The sequence below is a fragment of the Argopecten irradians genome, chromosome 4, assembly GCF_041381155.1.
Source record: "Argopecten irradians isolate NY chromosome 4, Ai_NY, whole genome shotgun sequence".
Taxonomy (NCBI): domain Eukaryota; kingdom Metazoa; phylum Mollusca; class Bivalvia; order Pectinida; family Pectinidae; genus Argopecten; species Argopecten irradians.
Window position 1 is genome coordinate 37,625,091 of NC_091137.1, and position 24,467 is coordinate 37,649,557.

The window sequence follows — 24,467 nt, forward strand, 5'->3', positions numbered from 1 at the left end:
TGAGGAAAATTCTATTTTGATTTGAAAATCTTATCATTTTTATCTGTACTTCGGCGGTAATGAGGAGACGGACCACGGTGTCTATGCCACACACTGTAAACACACGCGATCACAGACATATGGTTTTTACATATATATATGTACCGAATGCTACTTATTTACTATACGCATGTTTACACCTGGAACGCTACTGTTTTTAATGTATTGATTGAATGAGAAGTAATCATTCAGTACTATACATTCATTTAGTGTTCATAGTATAACTAATACTAAATACGGGGAGTAGTCTATAGTAAGAAAAATGTGAGTGAGTCGGGGTAGTCTACAGTAAGACACGGTAAAACGTGGGGAAGTCGGAGTAGTCTACAGTAAGACACGGTAAAACGTGAGTAAGTCGGGGTAGTCTACAGTAAGACATGGTAAAACGTGAGGAAGTCGGGGTAGTCTACAGTAAGACACGGTAAAACGTGAGGAAGTCGGGGTAGTCTACAGTAAGACATGGTAAAACGTGAGGAAGTCGGGGTAGTCTACAGTAAGACATGGTAAAACGTGAGGAAGTCGGGGTAGTCTACAGTAAGACACGGTAAAACGTGGGGAAGTCGGGGTAGTCTACAGTAAGACATGGTAAAACGTGAGGAAGTCGGGGTAGTCTACAGTAAGACACGGTAAAACGTGAGAAGTCGGGGGTAGTCTACAGTAAGACACGGTAAAACGTGAGGAAGTCGGGGTAGTCTACAGTAAGACACGGTAAAACGTGAGGAAGTCGGGGGGTAGTCTACAGTAAGACACGGTAAAACGTGAGGAAGTCGGGGTAGTCTACAGTAAGACACGGTAAAACGTGAGGAAGTCGGGGTAGTCTACAGTAAGACACGGTAAAACGTGAGGAAGTCGGGGTAGTCTACAGTAAGACATGGTAAAACGTGAGGAAGTCGGGGTAGTCTACAGTAAGACACGGTAAAACGTGAGGAAGTCGGGGTAGTCTACAGTAAGACATGGTAAAACGTGAGGAAGTCGGGGTAGTCTACAGTAAGACACGGTAAAACGTGAGGAAGTCGGGGTAGTCTACAGTAAGACATGGTAAAACGTGAGGAAGTCGGGGTAGTCTACAGTAAGACACGGTAAAACGTGAGGAAGTCGGGGTAGTCTACAGTAAGACATGGTAAAACGTGAGGAAGTCGGGGTAGTCTACAGTAAGACACGGTAAAACGTGAGGAAGTCGGGGTAGTCTACAGTAAGACATGGTAAAACGTGAGGAAGTCGGGTAGTCTACAGTAACCGTAAAACGGGTAGCTACAGTAAGACACGGTAAAACGTGAGGAAGTCGGGGTAGTCTACAGTAAGACATGGTAAAACGTGAGGAAGTCGGGGTAGTCTACAGTAAGACACGGTAAAACGTGAGGAAGTCGGGGTAGTCTACAGTAAGACATGGTAAAACGTGAGGAAGTCGGGGTAGTCTACAGTAAGACAAGGTAAAACGTGAGGAAGTCGGGGTAGTCTACAGTAAGACACGGTAAAACGTGAGGAAGTCGGGGTAGTCTACAGTAAGACACGGTAAAACGTGAGGAAGTCGGGGTAGTCTACAGTAAGACACGGTAAAACGTGAGGAAGTCGGGGTAGTCTACAGTAAGACACGGTAAAACGTGAGGAAGTCGGGGTAGTCTACAGTAAGACATGGTAAAACGTGAGGAAGTCGGGGTAGTCTACAGTAAGACACGGTAAAACGTGAGGAAGTCGGGTAGTCTACAGTAAGACATGGTAAAACGTGAGGAAGTCGGGGTAGTCTACAGTAAGACACGGTAAAACGTGAGGAAGTCGGGGTAGTCTACAGTAAGACACGGTAAAACGTGAGGAAGTCGGGGTAGTCTACAGTAAGACACGGTAAAACGTGAGGAAGTCGGGGTAGTCTACAGTAAGACATGGTAAAACGTGAGGAAGTCGGGGTAGTCTACAGTAGGACACGGTAAAACGTGAGGAAGTCGGGGTAGTCTACAGTAAGACAGGTAAAAACGTGAGGAAGTCGGGGTAGTCTACAGTAAGACACGGTAAAACGTGAGGAAGTCGGGGTAGTCTACAGTAAGACATGGTAAAACGTGAGGAAGTCGGGGTAGTCTACAGTAAGACACGGTAAAACGTGAGGAAGTCGGGGTAGTCTACAGTAAGACATGGTAAAACGTGAGGAAGTCGGGGTAGTCTACAGTAAGACACAGTAAAACGTGAGGAAGTCGGGGTAGTCTACAGTAAGACACGGTAAAACGTGAGGAAGTCGGGGTAGTCTACAGTAAGACATGGTAAAACGTGAGGAAGTCGGGGTAGTCTACAGTAAGACACGTTAAAACGTGAGGAAGTCGGGGTAGTCTACAGTAAGACACGGTAAAACGTGAGGAAGTCGGGGTAGTCTACAGTAAGACATGGTAAAACGTGAGGAAGTCGGGGTAGTCTACAGTAAGACACGGTAAAACGTGAGGAAGTCGGGGTAGTCTACAGTAAGACACGGTAAACGTGAGGAAGTCGGGTAGTCTACAGTAAGACAGGTAAAACGTGAGGAAGTCGGGTAGTCTACAGTAAGACATGGTAAAACGTGAGGAAGTCGGGGTAGTCTACAGTAAGACATGGTAAAACGTGAGGAAGTCGGGGTAGTCTACAGTAAGACACAGTAAAACGTGAGGAAGTCGGGGTAGTCTACAGTAAGACACGGTAAAACGGTGAGGAAGTCGGGGTAGTCTACAGTAAGACATGGTAAAACGTGAGGAAGTCGGGGTAGTCTACAGTAAGACACGGTAAAACGTGAGGAAGTCGGGGTAGTCTACAGTAAGACATGGTAAAACGTGAGGAAGTCGGGGTAGTCTACAGTAGGACACGGTAAAAACGTGAGGAAGTCGGGGTAGTCTACAGTAAGGACACGGTAAAACGTGAGGAAGTCGGGGTAGTCTACAGTAAGACATGGTAAAACGTGAGGAAGTCGGGGTACAGTCTACAGTAAGACACGGTAAAACGTGAGGAAGTCGGGGTAGTCTACAGTAAGACACGGTAAAACGTGAGGAAGTCGGGGTAGTCTACAGTAAGACACGGTAAAACGTGAGGAAGTCGGGGTAGTCTACAGTAAGACATGGTAAAAACGTGAGGAAGTCGGGGTAGTCTACAGTAAGACACGGTAAAACGTGAGGAAGTCGGGGTAGTCTACAGTAAGACATGGTAAAACGTGAGGAAGTCGGGGTAGTCTACAGTAAGACACGGTAAAACGTGAGGAAGTCGGGGTAGTCTACAGTAAGACATGGTAAAACGTGAGGAAGTCGGGGTAGTCTACAGTAAGACATGGTAAAACGTGAGGAAAGTCGGGGTAGTCTACAGTAAGACACGGTAAAACGTGAGGAAGTCGGGGTAGTCTACAGTAAGACATGGTAAAACGTGAGGAAGTCGGGGTAGTCTACAGTAAGACATGGTAAAACGTGAGGAAGTCGGGGTAGTCTACAGTAAGACATGGTAAAACGTGAGGAAGTCGGGGTAGTCTACAGTAGGACACGGTAAAACGTGAGGAAGTCGGGGTAGTCTACAGTAAGACACGGTAAAACGTGAGGAAGTCGGGGTAGTCTACAGTAAGACACGGTAAAACGTGAGGAAGTCGGGGTAGTCTACAGTAAGACACGGTAAAACGTGAGGAAGTCGGGGTAGTCTACAGTAAGACATGGTAAAACGTGAGGAAGTCGGGGTAGTCTACAGTAAGACATGGTAAAACGTGAGGAAGTCGGGGTAGTCTACAGTAAGACATGGTAAAACGTGAGGAAGTCGGGGTAGTCTACAGTAAGACACGGTAAAACGTGAGGAAGTCGGGGTAGTCTACAGTAAGACATGGTAAAACGTGAGGAAGTCGGGGTAGTCTACAGTAAGACACGGTAAAACGTGAGGAAGTCGGGGTAGTCTACAGTAAGACATGGTAAAACGTGAGGAAGTCGGGGTAGTCTACAGTAAGACATGGTAAAACGTGAGGAAGTCGGGGTAGTCTACAGTAAGACACGGTAAAACGTGAGGAAGTCGGGGTAGTCTACAGTAAGACACGGTAAAACGTGAGGAAGTCGGGGTAGTCTACAGTAAGACATGGTAAAACGTGAGGAAGTCGGGGTAGTCTACAGTAAGACACGGTAAAACGTGAGGAAGTCGGGGTAGTCTACAGTAAGACATGGTAAAACGTGAGGAAGTCGGGGTAGTCTACAGTAAGACAGGTAAAACGTGAGGAAGTCGGGGTAGTCTACAGTAAGACATGGTAAAACGTGAGGAAGTCGGGGTAGTCTACAGTAAGACACGGTAAAACGTGAGGAAGTCGGGGTAGTCTACAGTAAGACACGGTAAAACGTGAGGAAGTCGGGGTAGTCTACAGTAAGACACGGTAAAACGTGAGGAAGTCGGGGTAGTCTACAGTAAGACACGGTAAAACGTGAGGAAGTCGGGGTAGTCTACAGTAAGACATGGTAAAACGTGAGGAAGTCGGGGTAGTCTACAGTAAGACATGGTAAAACGTGAGGAAGTCGGGGTAGTCTACAGTAAGACATGGTAAAACGTGAGGAAGTCGGGGTAGTCTACAGTAAGACATGGTAAAACGTGAGGAAGTCGGGGTAGTCTACAGTAAGACATGGTAAAACGTGAGGAAGTCGGGGTAGTCTACAGTAAGACACGGTAAAACGTGAGGAAGTCGGGTAGTCTACAGTAAGACACGGTAAAACGTGAGGAAGTCGGGGTAGTCTACAGTAAGACACAGTAAAACGTGAGGAAGTCGGGGTAGTCTACAGTAAGACATGGTAAAACGTGAGGAAGTCGGGGTAGTAGTCTACAGTAACGGTAAAACACGGGGTAAAACGTGACGTGAGGAAGTCGGGGTAGTCTACAGTAAGACATGGTAAAACGTGAGGAAGTCGGGGTAGTCTACAGTAAGACATGGTAAAACGTGAGGAAGTCGGGGTAGTCTACAGTAAGACACGGTAAAACGTGAGGAAGTCGGGGTAGTCTACAGTAAGACACGGTAAAACGTGAGGAAGTCGGGGTAGTCTACAGTAAGACACGGTAAAACGTGAGGAGGTAGTCTACAGTAAGACATGGTAAAACGTGAGGAAGTCGGGGTAGTCTACAGTAAGACATGGTAAAACGTGAGGAAGTCGGGGTAGTCTACAGTAAGACATGGTAAAAACGTGAGGAAGTCGGGGTAGTCTACAGTAAGACACGGTAAAACGTGAGGAAGTCGGGGTAGTCTACAGTAAGACATGGTAAAACGTGAGGAAGTCGGGGTAGTCTACAGTAAGACATGGTAAAACGTGAGGAAGTCGGGGTAGTCTACAGTAAGACACGGTAAAACGTGAGGAAGTCGGGGGTAGTCTACAGTAAGACACGGTTAAAACGTGAGGAAGTCGGGGTAGTCTACAGTAAGACACGGTAAAACGTGGGGAAGTCGGGGTAGTCTACAGTAAGACATGGTAAAACGTGAGGAAGTCGGGGTAGTCTACAGTAAGACATGGTAAAACGTGAGGAAGTCGGGGTAGTCTACAGTAAGACACGGTAAAACGTGAGGAAGTCGGGGTAGTCTACAGTAAGACATGGTAAAACGTGAGGAAGTCGGGGTAGTCTACAGTAAGACACGGTAAAACGTGAGGAAGTCCGGGTAGTCTACAGTAAGACACGGTAAAACGTGAGGAAGTCGGGGTAGTCTACAGTAAGACACGGTAAAACGTGAGGAAGTCGGGGTAGTCTACAGTAAGACATGGTAAAACGTGAGGAAGTCGGGGTAGTCTACAGTAAGACATGGTAAAACGTGAGGAAGTCGGGGTAGTCTACAGTAAGACATGGTAAAACGTGAGGAAGTCGGGGTAGTCTACAGTAAGACATGGTAAAACGTGAGGAAGTCGGGGTAGTCTACAGTAAGACATGGTAAAACGTGAGGAAGTCGGGGTAGTCTACAGTAAGACATGGTAAAACGTGAGGAAGTCGGGGTAGTCTACAGTAAGACACGGTAAAACGTGAGGAAGTCGGGGTAGTCTACAGTAAGACATGGTAAAACGTGAGGAAGTCGGGGTAGTCTACAGTAAGACATGGTAAAACGTGAGGAAGTCGGGGTAGTCTACAGTAAGACACGGTAAAACGTGAGGAAGTCGGGGTAGTCTACAGTAAGACACGGTAAAACGTGAGGAAGTCGGGGTAGTCTACAGTAAGACATGGTAAAACGTGAGGAAGTCGGGGTAGTCTACAGTAAGACACGGTAAAACGTGAGGAAGTCGGGGTAGTCTACAGTAAGACATGGTAAAACGTGAGGAAGTCGGGGTAGTCTACAGTAAGACACGGTAAAACGTGAGGAAGTCGGGGTAGTCTACAGTAAGACACGGTAAAACGTGAGGAAGTCGGGGTAGTCTCTACAGTAAGACACGGTAAAACGTGAGGAAGTCGGGGTAGTCTACAGTAAGACACGGTAAAACGTGAGGAAGTCGGGGTAGTCTACAGTAAGACACGGTAAAACGTGAGGAAGTCGGGGTAGTCTACAGTAAGACATGGTAAAACGTGAGGAAGTCGGGGTAGTCTACAGTAAGACACGGTAAAACGTGAGGAAGTCGGGGTAGTCTACAGTAAGACATGGTAAAACGTGGGAAGTCGGGGTAGTCTACAGTAAGACACGGTAAAACGTGAGGAAGTCGGGGTAGTCTACAGTAAGGACATGGTAAAACGTGAGGAAGTCGGGGTAGTCTACAGTAAGACATGGTAAAACGTGAGGAAGTCGGGGGTAGTCTACAGTAAGACACACGGTAAAACGTGAGGAAGTCGGGGTAGTCTACAGTAAGACACGGTAAAACGTGAGGAAGTCGGGGTAGTCTACAGTAAGACACGGTAAAACGTGAGGAAGTCGGGGTAGTCTACAGTAAGACACGGTAAAACGTGAGGAAGTCGGGGTAGTCTACAGTAAGACAGTAAAACGTGAGGAAGTCGGGGTAGTCTACAGTAAGACACGGTAAAACGTGAGGAAGTCGGGGTAGTCTACAGTAAGACACGGTAAAACGTGAGGAAGTCGGGGTAGTCTACAGTAAGACATGGTAAAACGTGAGGAAGTCGGGGTAGTCTACAGTAAGACACGGTAAAACGTGAGGAAGTCGGGGTAGTCTACAGTAAGACACGGTAAAACGTGAGGAAGTCGGGGTAGTCTACAGTAAGACACGGTAAAACGTGAGGAAGTCGGGGTAGTCTACAGTAAGACATGGTAAAACGTGAGGAAGTCGGGGTAGTCTACAGTAAGACACATGGTAAAACGTGAGGAAGTCGGGGTAGTCTACAGTAAGACACATGGTAAAACGTGAGGAAGTCGGGTAGTCTACAGTAAGACATGGTAAAACGTGAGGAAGTCGGGGTAGTCTACAGTAAGACATGGTAAAACGTGAGGAAGTCGGGGTAGTCTACAGTAAGACATGGTAAAACGTGAGGAAGTCGGGGTAGTCTACAGTAAGACACGGTAAAACGTGAGGAAGTCGGGGTAGTCTACAGTAAGACATGGTAAAACGTGAGGAAGTCGGGGTAGTCTACAGTAAGACATGGTAAAACGTGAGGAAGTCGGGGTAGTCTACAGTAAGACACGGTAAAACTGTGAGGAAGTCGGGGTAGTCTACAGTAAGACATGGTAAAAACGTGAGGAAGTCGGGGTAGTCTACAGTAAGACATGGTAAAACGTGAGGAAGTCGGGGTAGTCTACAGTAAGACATGGTAAAACGTGAGGAAGTCGGGGTAGTCTACAGTAAGACACGGTAAAACGTGAGGAAGTCGGGGTAGTCTACAGTAAGACATGGTAAAACGTGAGGAAGTCGGGGTAGTCTACAGTAAGACATGGTAAAACGTGAGGAAGTCGGGGTAGTCTACAGTAAGACACGGTAAAACGTGAGGAAGTCGGGGTAGTCTACAGTAAGACATGGTAAAACGTGAGGAAGTCGGGGTAGTCTACAGTAAGACATGGTAAAACGTGAGGAAGTCGGGGTAGTCTACAGTAAGACATGGTAAAACGTGAGGAAGTCGGGGTAGTCTACAGTAAGACATGGTAAAACGTGAGGAAGTCGGGGTAGTCTACAGTAAGACACGGTAAAACGTGAGGAAGTCGGGGTAGTCTACAGTAAGACACGGTAAAACGTGAGGAAGTCGGGGTAGTCTACAGTAAGACATGGTAAAACGTGAGGAAGTCGGGGTAGTCTACAGTAAGACATGGTAAAACGTGAGGAAGTCGGGGTAGTCTACAGTAAGACACGGTAAAACGTGAGGAAGTCGGGGTAGTCTACAGTAAGACACGGTAAAACGTGAGGAAGTCGGGGTAGTCTACAGTAAGACATGGTAAAACGTGAGGAAGTCGGGGTAGTCTACAGTAAGACATGGTAAAACGTGAGGAAGTCGGGGTAGTCTACAGTAAGACATGGTAAAAACGTGAGGAAGTCGGAGTAGTCTACAGTAAGACACGGTAAAACGTGAGGAAGTCGGGGTAGTCTACAGTAAGACATGGTAAAACGTAAAACGTGAGGAAGTCGGGGTAGTCTACAGTAAGACATGGTAAAACGTGAGGAAGTCGGGGTAGTCTACAGTAAGACATGGTAAAACGTGAGGAAGTCGGGGTAGTCTACAGTAAGACACGGTAAAACGTGAGGAAGTCGGGGTAGTCTACAGTAAGACATGGTAAAACGTGAGGAAGTCGGGGTAGTCTACAGTAAGACATGGTAAAACGTGAGGAAGTCGGGGTAGTCTACAGTAAGACACGGTAAAACGTGAGGAAGTCGGGTAGTCTACAGTAAGACACGGTAAAACGTGAGGAAGTCGGGGTAGTCTACAGTAAGACACGGTAAAACGTGAGGAAGTCGGGGTAGTCTACAGTAAGACATGGTAAAACGTGAGGAAGTCGGGGTAGTCTACAGTAAGACATGGTAAAACGTGAGGAAGTCGGGGTAGTCTACAGTAAGACATGGTAAAACGTGAGGAAGTCGGGGTAGTCTACAGTAAGACACGGTAAAACGTGAGGAAGTCGGGGTAGTCTACAGTAAGACATGGTAAAACGTGAGGAAGTCGGGGTAGTCTACAGTAAGACACGGTAAAACGTGAGGAAGTCGGGGTAGTCTACAGTAAGACATGGTAAAACGTGAGGAAGTCGGGGTAGTCTACAGTAAGACACGGTAAAACGTGAGGAAGTCGGGGTAGTCTACAGTAAGACATGGTAAAACGTGAGGAAGTCGGGGTAGTCTACAGTAAGACATGGTAAAACGTGAGGAAGTCGGGGTAGTCTACAGTAAGACATGGTAAAACGTGAGGAAGTCGGGGTAGTCTACAGTAAGACATGGTAAAACGTGAGGAAGTCGGGGTAGTCTACAGTAAGACACGGTAAAACGTGAGGAAGTCGGGGTAGTCTACAGTAAGACACGGTAAAACGTGAGGAAGTCGGGGTAGTCTACAGTAAGACACGGTAAAACGTGAGGAAGTCGGGGTAGTCTACAGTAAGACATGGTAAAACGTGAGGAAGTCGGGGTAGTCTACAGTAAGACACGGTAAAACGTGAGGAAGTCGGGGTAGTCTACAGTAAGACATGGTAAAACGTGAGGAAGTCGGGGTAGTCTACAGTAAGACACGGTAAAACGTGAGGAAGTCGGGGTAGTCTACAGTAAGACATGGTAAAACGTGAGGAAGTCGGGGTAGTCTACAGTAAGACATGGTAAAACGTGAGGAAGTCGGGGTAGTCTACAGTAAGACATGGTAAAACGTGAGGAAGTCGGGGTAGTCTACAGTAAGACACGGTAAAACGTGAGGAAGTCGGGGTAGTCTACAGTAAGACATGGTAAAACGTGGGGAAGTCGGGTAGTCTACAGTAAGACATGTAAAACGTGAGGAAGTCGGGGTAGTCTACAGTAAGACACGGTAAAACGTGAGGAAGTCGGGGTAGTCTACAGTAAGACACGGTAAAACGTGAGGAAGTCGGGGTAGTCTACAGTAAGACAGGTAAAACGTGAGGAAGTCGGGGTAGTCTACAGTAAGACATGGTAAAACGTGAGGAAGTCGGGGTAGTCTACAGTAAGACATGGTAAAACGTGAGGAAGTCGGGGTAGTCTACAGTAAGACACGGTAAAACGTGAGGAAGTCGGGGTAGTCTACAGTAAGACATGGTAAAACGTGAGGAAGTCGGGGTAGTCTACAGTAAGACATGGTAAAACGTGAGGAAGTCGGGGTAGTCTACAGTAAGACACGGTAAAACGTGAGGAAGTCGGGGTAGTCTACAGTAAGACACGGTAAAACGTGAGGAAGTCGGGGTAGTCTACAGTAAGACATGGTAAAACGTGAGGAAGTCGGGGTAGTCTACAGTAAGACATGGTAAAACGTGAGGAAGTCGGGGTAGTCTACAGTAAGACATGGTAAAACGTGAGGAAGTCGGGGTAGTCTACAGTAAGACACGGTAAAACGTGAGGAAGTCGGGGTAGTCTACAGTAAGACATGGTAAAACGTGAGGAAGTCGGGGTAGTCTACAGTAAGACATGGTAAAAACGTGAGGAAGTCGGGGTAGTCTACAGTAAGACATGGTAAAACGTGAGGAAGTCGGGGTAGTCTACAGTAAGACACGGTAAAACGTGAGGAAGTCGGGGTAGTCTACAGTAAGACATGGTAAAACGTGAGGAAGTCGGGGTAGTCTACAGTAAGACATGGTAAAACGTGAGGAAGTCGGGGTAGTCTACAGTAAGACACGGTAAAACGTGAGGAAGTCTGGGTAGTCTACAGTAGGACATGGTAAAACGTGAGGAAGTCGGGGTAGTCTACAGTAAGACACGGTAAAACGTGAGGAAGTCGGGGTAGTCTACAGTAAGACATGGTAAAACGTGAGGAAGTCGGGGTAGTCTACAGTAAGACACGGTAAAACGTGAGGAAGTCGGGGTAGTCTACAGTAAGACATGGTAAAACGTGAGGAAGTCGGGGTAGTCTACAGTAAGACATGGTAAAACGTGAGGAAGTCGGGGTAGTCTACAGTAAGACATGGTAAAACGTGAGGAAGTCGGGGTAGTCTACAGTAAGACACGGTAAAACGTGAGGAAGTCGGGGTAGTCTACAGTAAGACATGGTAAAACGTGAGGAAGTCGGGGTAGTCTACAGTAAGACATGGTAAAACGTGAGGAAGTCGGGGTAGTCTACAGTAAGACATGGTAAAACGTGAGGAAGTCGGGGTAGTCTACAGTAAGACACGGTAAAACGTGAGGAAGTCGGGGTAGTCTACAGTAAGACACGGTAAAACGTGAGGAAGTCCGGGTAGTCTACAGTAAGACAGGTACGGTAAACACGTGAGGAAGTCGGGTAGTCTACAGTAAGACACGGTAAAACGTGAGGAAGTCGGGGTAGTCTACAGTAAGACATGGTAAAACGTGAGGAAGTCGGGATCGGGTAGTCTACAGTAAGACACGGTAAAACGTGAGGAAGTCGGGGTAGTCTACAGTAAGACACGGTAAAACGTGAGGAAGTCGGGGTAGTCTACAGTAAGACACAGTAAAACGTGAGGAAGTCGGGGTAGTCTACAGTAAGACACAGTAAAACGTGAGGAAGTCGGGGTAGTCTACAGTAAGACACGGTAAAAACGTGAGGAAGTCGGGGTAGTCTACAGTAAGACACGGTAAAACGTGAGGAAGTCGGGGTTAGTCTACAGTAAGACACGGTAAAACGTGAGGAAGTCGGGGTAGTCTACAGTAAGACACAGTAAAACGTGAGGAAGTCGGGGTAGTCTACAGTAAGACATGGTAAAACGTGAGGAAGTCGGGGTAGTCTACAGTAAGACACGGTAAAACGTGAGGAAGTCGGGGTAGTCTACAGTAAGACACGGTAAAAACGTGAGGAAGTCGGGGTAGTCTACAGTAAGACATGGTAAAACGTGAGGAAGTCGGGGTAGTCTACAGTAAGACACGGTAAAACGTGAGGAAGTCGGGGTAGTCTACAGTAAGACATGGTAAAACGTGAGGAAGTCGGGGTAGTCTACAGTAAGACACGGTAAAACGTGAGGAAGTCGGGGTAGTCTACAGTAAGACACGGTAAAACGTGAGGAAGTCGGGGTAGTCTACAGTAAGACATGGTAAAACGTGAGGAAGTCGGGGTAGTCTACAGTAAGACACATGGTAAAACGTGAGGAAGTCGGGGTAGTCTACAGTAAGACATGGTAAAACGTGAGGAAGTCGGGGTAGTCTACAGTAAGACATGGTAAAAACGTGAGGAAGTCGGGGTAGTCTACAGTAAGACACGGTAAAACGTGAGGAAGTCGGGGTAGTCTACAGTAAGACATGGTAAAACGTGAGGAAGTCGGGGTAGTCTACAGTAAGACACGGTAAAACGTGAGGAAGTCGGGGTAGTCTACAGTAAGACATGGTAAAACGTGAGGAAGTCGGGGTAGTCTACAGTAAGACATGGTAAAACGTGAGGAAGTCGGGGTAGTCTACAGTAAGACAGTAAAACGTGAGGAAGTCGGGTAGTCTACAGTAAGACATGGTAAAACGTGAGGAAGTCGGGGTAGTCTACAGTAAGACATGGTAAAACGTGAGGAAGTCGGGGTAGTCTACAGTAAGACATGGTAAAACGTGAGGAAGTCGGGGTAGTCTACAGTAAGACACGGTAAAACGTGAGGAAGTCGGGGTAGTCTACAGTAAGACATGGTAAAACGTGAGGAAGTCGGGGTAGTCTACAGTAAGACATGGTAAAACGTGAGGAAGTCGGGGTAGTCTACAGTAAGACATGGTAAAACGTGAGGAAGTCGGGGTAGTCTACAGTAAGACACAGTAAAACGTGAGGAAGTCGGGGTAGTCTACAGTAAGACATGGTAAAACGTGAGGAAGTCGGGGTAGTCTACAGTAAGACATGGTAAAACGTGAGGAAGTCGGGGTAGTCTACAGTAAGACACGGTAAAACGTGAGGAAGTCGGGGTAGTCTACAGTAAGACATGGTAAAACGTGAGGAAGTCGGGTAGTCTACAGTAAGACACGGTAAAAAACGTGAGGAAGTCGGGGTAGTCTACAGTAAGACATGGTAAAACGTGAGGAAGTCGGGGTAGTCTACAGTAAGACACGGTAAAACGTGAGGAAGTCGGGGTAGTCTACAGTAAGACATGGTAAAACGTGAGGAAGTCGGGGTAGTCTACAGTAAGACACGGTAAAACGTGAGGAAGTCGGGGTAGTCTACAGTAAGACATGGTAAAACGTGAGGAAGTCGGGGTAGTCTACAGTAAGACACGGTAAAACGTGAGGAAGTCGGGGTAGTCTACAGTAAGACATGGTAAAACGTGAGGAAGTCGGGGTAGTCTACAGTAAGACACGGTAAAACGTGAGGAAGTCGGGGTAGTCTACAGTAAGACACAGTAAAACGTGAGGAAGTCGGGGTAGTCTACAGTAAGACACGGTAAAACGTGAGGAAGTCGGGGTAGTCTACAGTAAGACACGGTAAAACGTGAGGAAGTCGGGGTAGTCTACAGTAAGACACGGTAAAACGTGAGGAAGTCGGGGTAGTCTACAGTAAGACACGGTAAAACGTGAGGAAGTCGGGGTAGTCTACAGTAAGACACGGTAAAACGTGAGGAAGTCGGGGTAGTCTACAGTAAGACATGGTAAAACGTGAGGAAGTCGGGGTAGTCTACAGTAAGACATGGTAAAACGTGAGGAAGTCGGGGGTAGTCTACAGTAAGACACGGTAAAACGTGAGGAAGTCGGGGTAGTCTACAGTAAGACATGGTAAAACGTGAGGAAGTCGGGGTAGTCTACAGTAAGACAGTAAAACGTGAGGAAGTCGGGTAGTCTACAGTAAGACACGGTAAAACGTGAGGAAGTCGGGGTAGTCTACAGTAAGACACGGTAAAACGTGAGGAAGTCGGGGTAGTCTACAGTAAGACACGGTAAAACGTGAGGAAGTCGGGGTAGTCTACAGTAAGACATGTAAAACGTGAGGAAGTCGGGGTAGTCTACAGTAAGACACGGTAAAACGTGAGGAAGTCGGGGTAGTCTACAGTAAGACACGGTAAAACGTGAGGAAGTCGGGGTAGTCTACAGTAAGACACGGTAAAACGTGAGGAAGTCGGGGTAGTCTACAGTAAGACAGTAAAAACGTGAGGAAGTCGGGGTAGTCTACAGTAAGACAGGTAAAACGTGAGGAAGTCGGGGTAGTCTACAGTAAACGTAAAGTAGAAGTCGGGTATTACAGTGACACGGTAAAACGTGAGGAAGTCGGGGTAGTCTACAGTAAGACAGGTAAAACGTGAGGAAGTCGGGGTAGTCTACAGTAAGACACGGTAAAACGTGAGGAAGTCGGGGTAGTCTACAGTAAGACACGGTAAAACGTGAGGAAGTCGGGGTAGTCTACAGTAAGACATGGTAAAACGTGAGGAAGTCGGGGTAGTCTACAGTAAGACATGGTAAAACGTGAGGAAGTCGGGTAGTCTACAGTAAGACACGGTAAAACGTGAGGAAGTCGGGTAGTCTACAGTAAGACACGGTAAAACGTGAGGAAGTCGGGGTAGTCTACAGTAAGACACGGTAAAACGTGAGGAAGTCGGGTAGTCTACAGTAAGACATGGTAAAACGTGAGGAAGTCGGGGTAGTCTACAGTAAGACACGGTAAAACGTGAGGAAGTCGGGGTAGTCTACAGTAAGACAGGTAAAAACGTGAGGAAGTCGGGGTAGTCTACAGTAAGACACGGTAAAACGTGAGGAAGTCGGGTAGTCTACAGTAAGACACGGTAAAACGTGAGGAAGTCGGGGTAGTCTACAGTAAGACACGTAAAACGTGAGGAAGTCGGGGTAGTCTACAGTAAGACATGGTAAAACGTGAGGAAGTCGGGGTAGTCTACAGTAAGACACGGTAAAACGTGAGGAAGTCGGGGTAGTCTACAGTAAGACAGTAAAACGTGAGGAAGTCGGGTAGTCTACAGTAAGACATGGTAAAACGTGAGGAAGTCGGGGTAGTCTACAGTAAGACATGGTAAAACGTGAGGAAGTCGGGGTAGTCTACAGTAAGACATGGTAAAACGTGAGGAAGTCGGGGTAGTCTACAGTAAGACACGGTAAAACGTGAGGAAGTCGGGGTAGTCTACAGTAAGACACGGTAAAACGTGAGGAAGTCGGGGTAGTCTACAGTAAGACACGGTAAAACGTGAGGAAGTCGGGGTAGTCTACAGTAAGACATGGTAAAACGTGAGGAAGTCGGGGTAGTCTACAGTAAGACATGGTAAAACGTGAGGAAGTCGGGGTAGTCTACAGTAAGACACAGTAAAATGTGAGGAAAGATGACACATTATGAGGAATTCCTTCGATATTAGACATTACCATTAAGACAGTTGGTTTCATATAAGATGTCGACAAAATATCGTCTAATTTAGACATCATGCGCGTCAGTTAAAAATTGCAGATGTCGTTGGTAATAATTCAGGTGTCACGGAAATATAGGTCATGTGTCATAGTAACTTGGAAATCCTGCCATATGAAAGTCAAACACGTGTAACAGCCACGATAATCGCGTGAAAATGACAATAAAATAAAGTCTTTGCATAACGACAGATATTATAGAGTTTCGTTTTCCTTTTTCCGTTTTTTTTTCCAAAGCAAACCGGTCGTCCACCTTTACAGAGAGAACACATCTATTAGCCATAAGACCAATATGAGCAGACGACATGTACAGATTAGCGGCATCGCGTCAGACAAACACTAGGCCAGTTTATGATTACGGAGCAAAAACAGAATCCAATCTACCCACCATTCCAAATTAATTTTCATTTTATGACAGCAATTACCACTCAACCTGACTTCAAATAGGATTTTTTTTCAAGAAAACGTCAAATTAGTTTCAAAATATGTTCTTCTGAAATTGAAAATTACATCGTGCCTGCTTTAACAGACATATTATCCCGAATTTCCTGTCGGAAGAAAGCATTTTAAAATCACGCTTGGTAATGTTATATGATTAAGTTTATAATATTTTGATATAAAATGTTGGAAACTAATGAATTTGTACAACTCAGCATGGTCTTTGCTAATATGACACTCCTGCGTAGATTCAAATGGTAGGTGACAGACATATTCACCGTAATTAGTATCAAATGACGAGTGGGTTTAAACCTGGACACTTGGACCTTTTTAATTGATCAGCTTTTCAAAATGACAAATACTCGACACGTGTTTACGCCATAGTGTAAAATGTATGTCAATTAAGCAGCAGTGTCATCACAGTAAAAATGGAATATGCGTACGCTAAATTCATTTTTTTATACATATATATTTATCAAGTCGCTCCTTTATTCTAATCCGCTTGATTTGTAGCTTGTAGTCTTAAAACAAAAGCAATATAATGGAAAGCGCTATCGGATGAGTGTTAAGGATACGTGACTGTCCGTATGTCCCTCTGTCTATCTGCAAATTAGAGTATTTCACGTATCTATTTTTCGCGACCAAATATCGACATTTCGCGCGAAAATGTCCTCCCGGTGGAAATAACTTCCATACAGTATATCGTAGCTCACGTTTGTAAAACACATGTCCGCATTAGCTTGATTAACTGTACAAAACATGCCGTCAGAAAGGAAGTCCATATCACTATAATATCATATTCATATCGCCACTCACGAGTAAAGCAGTCCCTTTCAACGCTAAAATGAGCCCATTATAAAACTCACAATCTTTCCCCGGTAAAACCATACACGCTTTAAAAGCAATATTGAATAAGCAAATGAGATTTCACATTTTATAATTAAGATTTTAATCGACTGTATATGTTTGTACAGACGTATATTTACCGACATTCAATCGGTGTTCAGTATGAGAGGAAATGAGTTTACAATGGACTGGCCGCCAGGCGGCGTGAGTACTAATGTGATCTACAACCATGTTGTTCTGTAAAACGGGTCGGTGTCACTGTTTAGTCTACATAATAGAAAAAGTAGCTTGAAAATGAATCTGTTCAGTGTAAATAGATATTGGAAACGATCCGTGCGGGCATAATAGGAGGAAAATGTACACAAGGTCTTAGTTAAACAAACGCTGAAGCGTCGACAACACTGGGGCTAATGGACTCCTAAATAGAAATAATTATTGGCGAGAGTTATGAAAATAGCCTTGTCGAATCCACGCGTTAATTGGCTTTTAAACTTTAATTGAACAAATAATTACATACTGCCTCCATTCCAAGAGTGAGGGGCTATCATCTTAACGGGGCTAATAACGTTCACACCTTCCCTAATTAGTCTACTTAAATTCTTCAGACGGGATTCAATTATCGGAAGCTATGATGTTTGTCATCAGAAGCAAGCCCCCTCCTTTTCTCCCAGGGGACCGTACCATCATCACGTGATCTATTGACATCTCGCGCTAACAAGCTCTCGCGTCATTACCCTTCCCAAGGTCAATGACATCATAATGGCGGCCTACATACATCACGCGATAATTAGCGACTCCAAGTTACTTTAATAGAAAACGCCGCTAATGTGCCAATTTACAAGTACTAATGAGCAGAAAAATAAGCGCCAAGTATTTTTTAGTCAATTACTATTGCAGGTTCTCTTTTAGTGTATTCAAATGAGTGAAATTTGGTGAATGGTCAGGGTGTTATATGACGTCACAGTCGACCCTGACGTTCCTGCAAATCGAGCAATATCTCAGTGCGGCGGTGTGGAAGTCAATCCCGTCTATTATTAAACATAAGATTAATATAAAAATTAGATGTTTCTTGCCTTGATGCCGGAAAGATCTTAATCACTGTGGTATGTAGTTTGTTTTGCGTCCTATTAACAGTCAGAGGGCGGAGAAAACCGGAGTACTCGGAGAAAAAACCCACCAGGATACGATCTCAACTGCTCCGCGTGGATTCGAACTTGATACCAAGAGGTGGAGGACGTGTGGTGATATGTAGGGATATCTTATAATCACTCGGTCATCGCAGCACCCATGCACGAATTACGTCTTTGAAATCTTTTCTGAACAGCTTTAAAATTGACATGCGTTATGAACAGGTGTCTTTGCTCCAGGAAGAATTATTCGTCGCTGTCTCCGACATAGCAGGCTTCCTCGGGTATTGTTGTAGCTTTTTTAATGAGCCACTTGAAGACGAAAACTCCTCGGGTGTCACATTGTCGACTCATCGGTACATATACAGCAATGTATACACACACAGTCGTAATTGGTAATTAAAACGAAAATACGCTAAATAAAGCAAACAGATTTAAAACGTAATTAACAATCTAATGACATTATTACAACTCGAAATCAAATTTGGTCAACAAAGAGGCTTATTTATTCAGGGAGATGCCTATTAGGCAACAAGAGTGTCAGCTTTAATTAGGGCTATTTAATTGCAGCGACAAGACTTCGACCCATTTCATACTGAATAATGCATTGGGTACGTACAAATAGTGGTAGAGTTATCTGTTTAATTAATCTTTTACCACCCTCCTACCTCTTGTGCATTTCCATAAAACATTCAGCCAATATTGTATTAATTATTGCAAATCGTACCTAAAAAAGGCTGCTCAACAAGTACTGTTCGACTTTTCAAATATTGAAATATATTGACCTGTTCAGAATATTACAGCTTAATGCAATGATCACATCTCCACCATAATCAGCCTATCTCTGTTACGTCAGCGCAGAATTTGTCAGGCGAAAAATTTGAAACAAAGGTCTGGAAATTATTTGACATTGATATTGGCCACATTATCCGGATTGTAGTATGACCCACACCAGCGAAACTGTCCTTTATTAGATCGGTTTCCGGTTTGATACAAACACCATTGTTGAACTTCCGCTCACATTGTATTTCCAACAGAATAGCTAAATATCTACACAATGATGGCAGCAATCATTGTCATTCATACTTTTCGATGACAAAGAATTTCTATAATTTGTTGATGGGCCATTGTCCGGAAAACATTTCATATAAACATTACCGTATGAAAGCAGATATGTTGATACCGCGCTAAGTGTCATCAGTAGATATCATTTATATCACAATATATACACGACAAAAAAACATGTGTTCTATAGAGGCTTTGTATCAAGTTTATAACTGTTTTATCAATGATTAAGCAGCTAGACATAGTCCGGGACACCAGGGTCGTATTGTGATCATTCGACTCGCCAGTCGTCTGCTCCATTGGTGAGAATATTGGTGTTATGTCGTGTAATTCCATACACAGGCAATGGTGACTACTAAATGAACGATGTGTTGTTTGCCACAACCAACATAAAACGACCGTCATACGTACATTTGGTACACGTTTTCCGTTACAATATTGCGGCTTTCGGTTAATATATATAATGTCTCGACATTTAACCACAAGCCCTCCACCTCAGAGTCCCACGTGAGGCAGTTGTCAGGTACTAACCGCTGATCGGTGTTTTTTCTCCGGACATTCCGGCTTTCCTCCAGCAACAAATCTGACTGTTACTAGGACGTTAAACGTATAATGAACTAAAAAACTAAACGTGATAAAGAGTGTATAGTCTGAAAGAAAGATTGTTCAGGCAAAAAAATATGTCTGTTTAGAGTTACTTGACCGACCCTAATTTTTTTTACCCCCGACCCTAATTTTCCGCTTTTCTACGATTTTTTAAAGTCGAGATTTCGATCTCAGACTCCAGTTACGGCCATCATTTTAGAGTGAAAGGCGCTATTTTTTAAACATCCTCCCGACAGCTCAAACTGTCTCCGTATATGAGTAAACTATTGACTATGTATGGGCCTCACATAGAAGTAATGAATGCAGTATCTAATTCTGGCAAAAAGGAAAAATGGACAGGACTTTCCTCTATCACATGGAGACACAATACAAACATACCGCAGTTTCTTAAACCAAAACACTTCAAACACGCAATATATCACATACAAGCCTAATTGTTAGCAAACAAAGCCAGAAGGTATCCCCACTATTTGATAGAGAAAAGGAGGTTGACGGCATTGCAGAATCGAAAGAAATCATAGAGAAGAAATGGTCACAAGAGACCCGCTATGGCTCGACCATTAAATAAATGACCATTACAATAAAACTGACCACTGGTCAAGTGTTTTATTAATAACGTCATATAGATGTAATATTGGACTTATCCATCAGTCCTGTCACCACTGCCAATACGTTTTATGTAGATCAAAAGATGATCGATTTTATCGATTAACCGAGGGTACTGATTGATGAAATGTACGTCAATATCACTAGTGTTATCGGGGCGAGTGTGACGGGCGGTGATGGATTACTACCAAACAAGCTAGCCTCCAGCCCTGAGTGGTTAGGGCTTTTAATGGTTTACATTCGTGTCAAAGCACTAAATAGCTGTGCTAGCTAAATACCTATATAATGGTGTTGGTTTAGGGTATCAATATTGGCAGTAAGTATTTAGTATTAACCCTAACAAAGCTTAGCATAATCGCTTCCTGTATTGTTGACAGTGTACATGTATAAGGTTCTTAATGTTATTGCCGCAACAATTCATTCACTTCATTATAAATCGGCGGTCATTTAATAGACATTTACTACATACAGTGGGTACTTATCCAAAACCTTAATGTCTAATTTCAACAGTTAAATTGAACTGATGATTTAAATTAAATTTTAATTATATATAACTCTTAAGTCTTTAATACCACACGTGTATTAAGTGGGCTTAATAAATTAAAATGTTATTTAATTGATTTCCGTCAGGTAATTAGTTCAGATATCGTATTAATAAATTCGATATAAGGTGACGTCACTATAAGATTAAGTACATTCTGGCAGAGACAAATTAACTAAATGAAACAGATTAGCCGCGCAATGTCAAAGTTTAATCTAAATCGACCACATTGCAAGCCGGTTATCTCCGGCGGTGTCAATCAAGCAGGCCCAGCCGCTACCTTGATTGAAATATATTAAATTTAGGAGCTAAAATTAAATGTATAAAGCTATTAACCGCACGAATAAATCATTCAATATTTAATATCTAAACACGTATATATACAACAAAACATATTAACCTTTGTTATTGTAAAATCTTCATTTTAAACAGGTGCGTCTATTTAAGGTAAAATCTTCCGACATTTACATGTTAGACTGGCTGACAGCTATATATTAACACCGACAATTTCTCTCGGGCTCGTAAGATCCCCCGATCCGTTAAATCTATAGTGGTATTTAGCCGGGATGAGAGATGGTGCCTTGAAGACAATCCGTGCCCAGTAAGAAGCTGTTAGAGAAAGGACTGCCACATGTTCAGGCTATTAAGAACTCCATTAGTTTTGTAAATAAACCACCACATCAAATGGAGAAGGAAATTGCATAATTATCCATTTTAATCCAAGTCGCTTGTCAACTTCACTTCGATGTTTGTATTGCAGATAACACGCTTAATGGTAATTTTCAAAATGGCTTTATACCACTGTGAACGGATCTTGGGTACAAAGAGATAATTACTGTGGATGTTAAAGTCCGATTTAATAGTATAGATGTACACGGTCTTTATTTCCTTATCTCCGTAGTGTTGGGTTAAGTAACACCGATCAAGCTTCATTAGACGGGTGTATGTAATTACGAGCTTGGCGAGTTGTAAGTGAAGGGTCGTGTAAGAGGAGCTTCACGTGAGTTGTGAGACTTAATGCGCGTGTTTTACACGTCCTAGCCTCGACCTGCGTGGTGTGAAAACAGACATGCTGAAAGCACTTTACTTGAAAACAGCATGGACGTTTTAAACTAAATACACTAAAATACCCCTGGCTGCGATTGAAGTTTTATTGTATTACTACACAGATCTATATTTTGAGTATTTGGTTTCCACGACCAGTTATTTCTTCATTGCTGACTAGGAGAATCTATTGGGTTCGTCGCCGCGTTTCTAATCAGACTTGTGTTATGTAATGGGCTTAAGTGGTATCCCTAATGTACAACATGTAAACCCAGCCTAATATACACACCAACTCCGTCCACGTTAAAACGTTTAAGGTTTTCTTTAAATATTCATTTTTTAATAATTCAAACAACTTTTAGTGGAAAAAGGCGTGTACGATTTTTCAACGGAAGGCAGTCAAATATAGGTTAAACTTTCTAATCACTGTTATCTATAAGATATCGAAAGCTTCGGAAATGAGAACTGGTAATGGGTAATTTGGCTGTTGAAAATCTTTGAAAGCGTTATGCACGAAGTTGTTTAAAACATTGTCGTTGTTTAAAAAGAAATTTATCAATGCAGTATCTAAACAGAGAAAAAAATGACAGAACAGTTCGGTATACGAGGTTTACATTTGTCAAGGGCGTTAACTCTGTATTTGTCGGGCACTCCGTTCAGTTTCACCAACCGAAATCAAGATTATATAATGAATATAAACAGAGACACGCTATGTACTAAGATCTAATGATTTGGCCAAATTAGTATGGTATGAATGAGGGTTGTATTTCTCCCTAGATTTTTTATCCTCATAAATTAAGCCAGTCCTTCATCGCCCGGGAGTGCTAGACTTGTCATCATCTAATCTGAATGATATACAAAGAACTGTGACAAATCCTTTCAGAACAATGGAAATTGAAATTTCTGAACGAAACTGTTAGATACATGCGTGCTAATTTTAGAATGAAAACTATCGCCGGAATGTTAAATTGCAGAATCAACCCGGAAACAGTCGTGAACCTGGATGTTGAGCCAGAAGTCCAAAAGTCCAACTCTGCAGGAGGTTGCAGGTCTACAAGTTTTATAATCTAAAGGGGATATTTCAAAGAGTTATTTTCATATTCAATGGGGCTCTTGATCAAACTGTATGCAAAGTCAGTAATATGCTACCCAAAGAATCATTTATAACTTCAATTTAACCGTTGCTATATCTACGTTATCCAATTGTTTACGTCTTCGATATTCCCATATCTATAATTATCCATTGACATGTAACGCACGTGCAGAGTTTCTGCCTTATTTAATATTGCTAATTATAACTACGTGGGATGAGTTCTGACTTCCACGGGTCAATATTCTCTCCATGATTGCCTTGATACACCCTCTATTGATTTACCCTCGTCAAGTATTGGTCTCTAATTAGATGTAATTAATTGGCGAGTTAGAGGGGGGTCTCGCTGCGTGGTACCCAGGATCACTCTATAAGTATGATATGATAATTAAGCTTGCTTTAATGGTATATAAAGCCCTGTGAAGATGAAATGACTTCTTTAATTATTAATAACTGGTAACTCGGATCAATAGCAAAGTTATTATAGTCGGTACATTACGTATTTCCGAAGTACATCTATATGTATATAACTACTATTAATTCGATTCATGTACCACAATGGATCCGAGTTAGAAACGGCTCTGGGTTTTTTATTACTAAACACACGAACGTTTATCATAAGACGACTCGCCTAATATACGTAAGGCCAGGGTTAATCGTGATACTATTTCTTTAGATAGTACATATTGTTACAATTTGGTGTCCTATTCATTCCATTAATTTTTCGGTTTCTTGTTTCCCGATCCGTAATACATATAAATGGAATCATCCCATGGTCCATTGATTGTAGCTAAGAGTTCTGCCAAAGGGAAATACCAATAATTGCTTGAACCATTTATTGCTAAATTAATCGATATGTAGCATAATATTTGTGTTGTTATCAAGACTGGTAAAATGTTCAGAAACTCTGTACCCAATCTGACTGGTCAGTCATTACAACATGATTTAGATAACCGAGTATAACTGGACGAAGCAAAGTATTTACAGTAACAGGTCAGGTTAAGAACAACGTAGTCTTTGCTCCATTCACAAAAAGCTATATAAGGTACACATCCAGAATGTGAACCATATATACAATTGGTACAGTATGTTAATCATGTCCTGTTCGAACTATGAACCATGCCTGTTCGGACTATGACCCATGCCTGTTCGGACTATGAACAAGGCAAAAGAAGAACATTCCGAACTATGAATAAGGTAGTCCCTATTCTAGTTTGACTAGGACCCTGAACTACACATTGTAGGAAATAGAGCACAGTTCTATCTATGAACTAGTAATCCATATACTATTTTGATCATGTCTTGAACTAGTAGATAGTGGACACTTCAAACTACAAATGTATGAACTAGGTAGCCCCTACACTGTTTTGCTCATGCCTTGAACTAGAGAGTGGAAAGTTAGGTATCCCCTATATCTTTTGCTCGGAATGGTGTAAATGTTTCTCTACACAATGTATTTTGTAAAGAGACTAATAAGGTTTGAAGTTTGGATATGAACCAGATAGTATACAGTTCGAACTATGAACTAGGTAGCCTCGATAAGTACCGATTTGCTGAAGCTTTGAACTAAATAACCCCTGAATATCTTAGCCGTCCTGTTGATGAGCCGGAGCGTCTTTAATAGCTCCTAGATCCAATAACCCATTAAATTTCTTCCTCCCTTTACATATGTCCTGGGTCGGACAGAGAGCTTCAACGTGGACTTTAACCTCGCAAGATAAACACCAATTAATAGCACTTTGAGCTTTTAT

At 43.4% G+C, this 24,467-nt stretch overlaps 1 protein-coding gene across 1 annotated transcript in view; it reads right to left on the reverse strand.

The window, feature by feature from the left end:
• The window catches only part of LOC138321555 (LIM domain transcription factor LMO4.1-like), a 45,988-nt gene that overhangs the window by 4,516 nt on the left and 17,005 nt on the right, over positions 1–24,467 (reverse strand). The window lies entirely within an intron of this gene.